This window comes from Chrysochloris asiatica, unplaced genomic scaffold, assembly GCF_000296735.1.
Source record: "Chrysochloris asiatica unplaced genomic scaffold, ChrAsi1.0 scaffold00169, whole genome shotgun sequence".
NCBI classification, from domain to species: Eukaryota; Metazoa; Chordata; class Mammalia; order Afrosoricida; family Chrysochloridae; genus Chrysochloris; species Chrysochloris asiatica.
The window spans coordinates 2,547,490-2,554,112 of record NW_006408687.1 but is presented as its reverse complement, the minus strand read 5'-3'; the positions used below and the strand labels follow the sequence as shown (position 1 = coordinate 2,554,112).

At 38.8% G+C, this 6,623-nt stretch overlaps 2 pseudogenes; one reads left to right on the top strand and one right to left on the bottom strand.

The window, feature by feature from the left end:
* Window positions 1-1,216: 1,216 nt before the first annotated feature.
* LOC102823139 lies at window positions 1,217-1,688 on the top strand (annotated as a pseudogene).
* A 3,514-nt stretch (window positions 1,689-5,202) lies between these two features.
* Window positions 5,203-6,386, bottom strand: LOC102838131 (annotated as a pseudogene).
* Window positions 6,387-6,623: the final 237 nt, after the last annotated feature.

The window sequence follows — 6,623 nt, the reverse complement described above, 5'->3', positions numbered from 1 at the left end:
TCTGATCTCTTGACTGCTGCTTCCGCTAGTATTGATAGTTGATCCAAGAAGAATGAAGTCCTTGACAACTTCACTCTTTTCTCCATTGATAAGAATGTTGTTTATTGGTCCAGTGGTGAGGATTTTTGTTTTCTTGACATTCCTCAGATATAGAGATAAGTATATAATTTGAAAAACTCTTCATTTGAGACTGTATGTAATCTGTCAACTTCATACCAATTAAATTACTTGGAAGTCATGTAAACTATAGTCATTGAACCTAGAAAAGGAGAATAGCTGTGAAATACTAGATTTTCAAATCTAAACTTTAAGCCCAGTATCAAATATGCTTGGATAATGGGGGGAAAGAAGCGTGCATCATATTTTTCTGGCACTTTGCAAAGCTATCTTGTGCTTAGATTATCTTCTCTTTCCTCTTATTTTTAAATGACTCTTTTTGCCAGTGCTAAGGACAAGATCTAGAGACCTGGATTGATGTTGCAAGATAATGTGCTGGACTGCAAGGTCGGTGGTTCAAGCTTACCTGCCACTGCTTGGAAACCCTGTACAGGGTTGCTATGAGTCATAACCTACAGCACTGACACTTAACAACAAGTTCAAGCTCCAAACGAACCCTTTTATTGTAGAGTAGATTTCAACCTATGGTGGCCCTATGCAGAGCAGAACTCTTCCATAGGATTTTCTTGGTTGTCATCTTATAGAGCAGATCACCAAAACTTTTTTCCACAGAACTGCTGGATTAGTTTGAACTGCCAATCTTTAGGTTAGTAATAAATGCAAACCATTTGTGTCACCCAGAGACTTGGGCACAAATTGTTGGGTACCGTGGAGTTGATTCTGACTCCCAGCTACTTCCTAGGACAGAGTAGAACTGCTCCGTAGAAGTTCTTTCCTTTACTAGAAAGACATGGTGGCTCTGTGGATTAGGTGATTGGCTGTTAATTTCAACGTCAGTGGTTCAAATCCACCAGCTTCTCCATGGGAGAAAGATGAGACTGTCTGCTACCACGAAGAGTTACCGTCTTAAAATCCTATATAGACACAGGTCCTGAGTCGTTCTGCAGCTTCTGGTGGGTCAGCGGTGTGTGGGACCCGCCACTGTACATCATCGGCCTCCGCCAGCCTCTTGTGCACCCGCCTAGCTGGTACGGGGGGGCGGGGTCCTGGCACTGCCTTGACAGTGGATTCGTCCGACGCGACCCAAGCCAGCTGCGTCATGAGGTTCCTGCTGTACTTCTGCCGAGGACCAGTAGTGCAGGGCTTCGGCCGCGGCTCCAAACAGCTGGGTGTCTCCATAGCTAATTTTCCCAAACAAGTAGTTGATAATCTCCCAGCTGATGTAACCACCGGCATTTATTACGGTTGGGCCAGAGGTGAAAGTGGAGATGTGCATAAGACGGTGATGAGCATAAGATGGAACCCATAATACAAGAATAAGAAACAGTCCATGGAAAATCCTGTCATTCTGACCTTCATAGAGGACTTTTATGGAGGAAATCCTCAATGTGGCCATTATTGGCTACCTGAGACTAGAAAAGAACTTTGATTTTTTAGAGTCATTTATTTCAGCCATTCAGGGTGACATTGAGGAATCTAAGAAACAACTAGATTTACCAGAACATTTGAATCTCAAAGAAGACAGCATCTTCCAGGCTCCCCAAACCAAAACACTGAATGACCACTGCTGAAAATCATCTTATTTATTCATTCACTGTTTTCTTGTATTTCACTATTCATAACTATGCAGAATCACCTTGTTGTTGTTGTTTTTAAAAATCATTTTCTTATAGCCGTGAATTTAACAATACAATGTTGTTACTCCATTATGCTTCAACTGTTTAAACCCATCATGCCACATACTAAATATTCATTTTAAAAATCAAGATGCTTTATTATATTAATGAAAACTCAAATATTTTCATATTGTACCACTAGAAAGGTGTTATGTTCTTATGATGAAAATAAATGTGTGTAAATATGGATGCAAGGACAAATCACTAGTTTGAAATAAGACGGGAAATTTTCATTGTAAAACCCCAGCACTGGTTTACTGTACAGCGTGTGCTGTTTTACAGAGAGGATGTACAGAAGCAATGCACTGAAAACAGCTTTAGTATCTTATGGGGAGAAGTCCTTATTTGTACTTTTGAAATTCTGCACTTAATTAGTCATTTCCTTCATAAGTTCAAATCACTAAACTCTATAACATTCTTTTATAAACCTGTCTCAAGTCTAAGGGCTCTTGACTTCCTCCTCTTTTCATCTTGATTGTTTGTTTAAGACAAAAATGAATCTCTCAATCTATAGGTCTCATTTTGTGTTTGGCAAGACCTCTCTCCTCTTTAAAAGTAGATATTCTTCAACATTTTTCTTGATATTTTTTCCTTTAAGGTATTATCAGTATCAATTTTTGTAGATTTATAATATCTTACAACTGCATACTCAGGTGATTAAATTTGAAATAGCTCGTCCTTTCATAGTGTGGACAGTGATTGTCATGTAGATCTGTATTACATTTTGAGGATCCTGGAGGGAACCTCATTTTTAGGTTTCCTCAAGATTTAAACGAACACAGGAATTCATTTATATAGTCTTGTTTCTAAACACAAAACGGATGTCCCTTCCCTCCTCAGGAAATTATTTAAGAGTCAATTAAAAGAGGAAAACTGAAAGGAGACATAGTTTACTTTTAATGTAACTGTCCTGTGCAATACTAAACGCAGAGCATACACTATTGCAACAAAGTAATTTCATGTCAGTCTAAATAGTACTTGTAATATGAACGAAAGGCATGAATAATAAACATTTAAATTATCATTAAAAAAAATAAAAGATAGGATTACTATGAGTTGGAAGATTCACTGGCAGTAAAATGTTGTTTTTTGTTTGTTTTTTTAAATCTTTAAGGAGCAGATCACCAGGTGGAAGGGTTCAAACCCACAACTTGTAAGTTAAGAGCAGAGTGCTTAACCACTATACTTTCAGAGCTTCTAAACAGAAGCTCTTGTGGAGTCGTTTCCAACTCATAGTGACCTGTACAGGGTTTCCAAGGCTGTAAATCTTTAAATCTTTACGGGAGCAGAAAACTTCATTTTTCTTCCGCAAAACAGCTGGTAGTTTTGAATTGCTGACCCTGAGGTTAGCAGCCCGATTCGCAACCACTACGCTATTGTTGTTGTTGTTGTTATGTGCCGTGGAGTCAGTTCTGACTCATAGCGACCCTGTCCAGGGTTTCGGAGGCTGTAAATCTTTACAGGAGCAGAGCCCCATCTTTCTCCTGAGGAACAGCTGGCAGTTTCAAACTGCTGACCTTGCGGTTCGCAACCACTACGATTAGGGCCTTGCTAATTGAACCAACACCACAGACACACCCTTTCACCTGAGACTGTCTGGGAGGCAGGGAGGGAAGAAAAAGGTTAAAATTAAGTTCTTAAGTGTAGCTGTGGAGTTCTGGTGTGGCGCTGAGGGCTAATGCATCAGACTGCAAAGCCGTTTGAACTGCAAGGTCGGTGGTTCAAGCTCACCAGCTGCTCCTAGGAAACCCTATACAGGGTTGCTACGGATAGGAACTGACTCGAAGGTACTTAACAACAACAGCGATCTGTCTTACACAGAGATGATGATGATGATGATGATGTTACTGGTGATAGCTAACCCTTATTTAATGTTGAAAATAAACTGCTGAGGAAGAAATTGATGTTATTGCCATTTCTAGATGGGGCAACTGAGAATTAATGATGCTGAATAACTTTCCCAGAGAGACACTTAGTAAGTGATAAAGCTGGGACTTAAACCTAGGCAGTTTGATGATAAAACCATACTCTTCATCATTATGCTGTCTCCTGAATTCCACTTGCCTGGTGTGATGCCATAGAATAAGCACTTTCCTGTTGTGGTGCTAATCACAAGGCCGGAGGTTCAAACTCACAAATCGCTCCTTGGAAACTCTATACAGGTTGCTGTGAGTCAGAACTGAAAATCTAAAGTTAATAACAGTTAATAACAACAACAAGAAATCCTGTTTAATAATTCACCCTTCACACCTCACACAATGCCAGGCACAATTTGATACTAATACATATTTGTTAAGTATAAGGATTCATGAGCTGAAAAAGGAAGTTAAACTTGAAATTAAACTGAAAGGCACGAAGCTGAGACCTTGCAGCTCACAATTGACAGCTAGGTCATAGTGTCCTCACTGAGTATAAACAATAACACAGATTATCAGGAAAATTAATACAGGGCCATGCCATGACCACAGAGGAACAAAACAAAAATGAGACTATTTTTGAGTCATGTGTGAGCACAGAGCCTAGAGAGTAATGCCGTCACAAAAGTAATGAATCACCTTTCTTTCCCAGCTTACATGAGAAGTGATTGGTACTTTCCAGTTGATGAGAGCCTGACTTCCTTCCTCTTGACTTGGGAATGTCTTTTTTATTTATTTATTTTTTATTTGAAAAGCTAACATTTATTTATTCCTGACCAAACAAACAGTGGGGAAAGTCATCAGTATAAACGTATTTTTAGTCTCTAACCTTAAAATGGCCTTAAAGTTCTTAGAATACAGAAAACACAAATTGGGATGCATTTTTAATAGCTTAACATTGTTTCATTATTAGGTGAGTCGAGTTTCGATCCACATGTGGCAGAGTAAAACTGCCTCATCAGGTTTTCTAGGCTATAATCTTTACAGTAAATGGCAAGGTCTGTCTCCTTTGGAGCCACTGGGTGGGTCTGAACTGCCAACCTACCAGTTAGCAGCCTAGTGTTTAACCGTTGGATTGCAGCGTTCCTTATGTGTCCCATTTAAGATCTTTTAGTGGAATGTTTTAAAATCAATTAGTCAATGCTGCAAAGATAAACCAAAATTGAAACTTTTAAATGCTATAGCATCACTTAAAAAAGAAAAAAAAGACAATCAAGTAGTGATATTCATCATTAACACATGTATGAGATTGAGAAATTAAATCTTTTGCTATATATTTTAGACTGTCAGATACGAGATACTTTTATGTGTTTCTATCTGTCAGTCACACTCATCTTGCTATATAATACTCATTTTCATTTAAAACAAGAAAACAATCTCACCTCCAGATTTTCAGTGGAAATTACAACAGAGCATTCATAGTAGGAACAGTTATTATTACAATATTATTTTAGAAAGGCATATTTGTCCAAGTGTCTAAAATGTCTAAATCATCAAAAGATGTCTATATCATGAGAATGATCAACCTCAGTCGTTTCCTCTGCGTCCAACTTTGTTTCTCCATGCCCTTCCTGTGACTCATGAAGTGAAGCCAGAGCCTCATTTGTGTCATTTGCAAATGTTTCTCATGATGTATCCTCATCTTCTTGAAAATTTAGACTTTTAATAGCAAGTTTCATCTTTTTCCCCAACACTTTGTTCTCTTCTTAGCAGCTTTTTAATTTTCATATTCCTTCTGATTTTCAATGTAGAAAATGTCCTTAATTTGTTCCTCACTGATAGTAGGAGTGTTTTTCAGGAGATTCAGAAAAACTCCACATGGTGTTCTTCTTCAAATGCCAATCATTACAAAAAAGCCACCATTTTGTTCAATTTCAGCAGTTTCCATCAGAAGTTCAATCGTCTTTTTGTTCCCAATTATCCTCACTACTTGGGCTATCAGATCTTTCTTTGGTTCTTGTAACCTGAAAGAAATTTCATCAGCCACTTTCTCCTGAGAATCCTCCTCTGAGATCTCATATCAGCCTTGTAGTTCATTTCTAGTCTGATCCCTAGTCCCTCTTAGACAGGTTGTTTTCTTTTGAGATGACCTTGCCCATTTTCCTCTTCCTTTGATTCCTTTTTATTTATCACCACACATATATTCATCTAGCCCTTTTTCTAATTCTTTTGTATGCTTTTCAGATTCCCTCTTAAGTTTCTCAGCAAAGAAATAATTGTAGGTCTCAGATAGTCTGCTTTTGCCACTAGTGCCCTCCATTCCTAAGATATCAAGTTCATTTTCCACAGTATCTTGACTCTGCTCCTGCAAGATAGCACCCCAAAAGTTATTAATCTTCTTTCCCAGCAACACAACATTTCTGGCTGCTCTGGCCAAAATGAAATGGCTCTGGTTTGGGAGGAGGATTAAAGCACTTCTGTGCTGTCGCTTGCACTTCCAATGAGAGCTGTCATCATCAGAATCAGAAAAACTGTCTTCACTTGAATTCACATTTGTAACAGTTTGATAATGTGATACTGGTACACATGCTACCACAGTATTCTGGAAGGGTCTCGCTGCAATGTCTCCACCTAATACTTTCATCACCTGCAGTGGCTTGTTGCTGGGCTCGACGGTCATGTCAGAACCCAAGTCGGAAAGCTGCCCGTCTTCCATGGTGCCAATCTCGTGCACCATCTTCTTGCGGCCCAGCACCCCCTTGACTCTTAAATAAATAAATATTATTAAGATCTCCAATCATTGAATTGTCCCTGCGTTTAATCCAGAACAAGATCTTCTTCCTTAAATCTTTCCCTCAAGTATCCAATGCATATCCAAACCCTGTAATCCCTGCGAATTCCTGTTCACTCAAAATGCCCTGTGATGTGTTTTTTCTCCATGGTGGCAACAGTCACAGAGTTAATAAACATGGAT